Consider the following 2020-nt stretch of genomic DNA (forward strand, 5'->3'; position numbering starts at 1 on the left):
AAATCGAAGTGGAACTCGGAAGGTGGCTGGCGGGAGAATTCGCGCTGACGGGGGGGGGGGCGGGGTGACGTCACCACGCCGGGGACGGGATGACGTCACCACGCTGGGGGGCGGGGTGACGTCACCACGCCGGGAACGGGGTGACGTCACCGTCGGGGACGGGGCGATGTCACCGCCAGGGACGGAGTGACGTCACCACCGGGGGGCGGGGCGATGAGGAAGGCTCGCGAGCGGTGTGATGACGTCACGCAAAAGTGGAATACGGCGAAAAGTGCGCGCGCGCTTCCGATGCAATGACGTCACATACTTTTTTTTAAGGTTCTCCCGACCGGGGCGGTGACGTCACGCAAAAAGGACTGGTAAGGAGCCCGCTTCCCGCGCGATGACGTCACTAGCAAGGGATTTAAATACTCGCGATCGGCGCGATGACGTCACGACATGACTGGCGGAAATGTTACCTGCGTGATGGCGTCACGAGCGAGCAGGCGACCTGTCGAGATGACATCATCCAATTGGATTGGCGGGAACGCGAGCTGGCGGAAATCAACACCGACAGCGGATTGGAGGGTTCGCGCCCAACGCTGTGACGTCACACTGTAAACCTGTCGACCGGCGGGATGACGTCACTAGAGGGCTACAAAGCCGTAGTTACCTTGGTTACTCATGACGTGAGCCAAACTGGTTACCATGGTTACTCATAACGTGAGCCAACCTGGTTACCATAGTTACTCATAACGTGAGCCAAACTGGTTACCATGGTTACTCATAACCTGAGCCAACCTGGTTACCATAGTTACTCATAACGTGAGCCAACCTGATTACCATGGTTACTCATAACGTGAGCCAACCTGGTTACCATGGTTACTCATAACGTGAGCCAACCTGGTTACCATGGTTACTCATAACGTGAGCCAACCTGGTTACCTTGGTTGCTCAACGTGAGCCAACCTGGTTACCTTAGTTACTCAACGTGAGCCAACCTGGTTACCATGGTTACTCATGCCCAGGGTTCAAATGCTTTGCTGTGGTCAGGCAGGGGTCGTCGGGCACAGCACCGAGCAACTTTCAGTGTGAAGTTGATGAGAACTCAAGACAACAGGATACGGAGTCTCATTGGCAAGAATGATCTGGGACATCAATCTGCCAGTATGGGGTGGGCAATGATTGCTGCTTTGTCCATCATCCCAATTGAGCAATTTGTGCGGTGTGATTTTCGAACTTTGCAAAATGTGGACCCAGATGCCGACAACACAATGGCCCACTCGCGAATGACGCCACGGGTGGGTTGTATAATTATCATGGCTATAACCTCCTGCATTTGTGGCCACTGGATTTGAACCGTGAAATTTAAATAACTTTTTATTTCACCAGGTAAGGCCCTCTTCTTGGTTCTTTCGGTAAAGTCACGTAGAATGGAAATAATAAAATAATAAAAATAAACATAATAAAATAATTCTCACGACGTTCGTTTTCAGAAGCGAGTTGGCCACAAACTGGCAGCTCAACGAAGTTGCGTATCACGTGGACATCTATAGCAGCCTAATACGATCTCTCTCAAACCACGTTTCCTAAATGTGGAGGGGAAAAAAAATAAACCCGTAAAAACAAAGTTTTTCACTCTAAATCCTTCATAGGCGTGGCGGCTAGAGTCCTCTCGTCCTCTGGCTTGAGATTGCTGCCACCTATGGGTCAGATGATTGTCTGCCAGCATTAAGCAATTGGTAATTAAATGTTTAAAAAATGTTCCCTAAAAAGTGTAAAAAAAATTAAAAACATTTTCACGAAAATTAATTGTCACGCACAACGAGTCTGTGTGGAAAATGTCAGCTCGATTGGATCACGGGAAGTGTGTTAAAAAACGACCGAAAGATTTGCACGGTGGGTAAGCAAGCACGCAAGCACGCAAGCAAGCAAGCGAACTTAATATAAAGGATTTAAAAACCAGAGCACCCAGTGAAAAATCCGTGCGACCACGAAAAGTCATGCAAACTCCCAATATACAGCAGCCATCACTGGCTCG

This window comes from Lampetra planeri, chromosome 63 (genome assembly GCF_965212315.1).
Source record: "Lampetra planeri chromosome 63, kcLamPlan1.2.h2, whole genome shotgun sequence".
Lineage (NCBI taxonomy): Eukaryota > Metazoa > Chordata > Hyperoartia > Petromyzontiformes > Petromyzontidae > Lampetra > Lampetra planeri.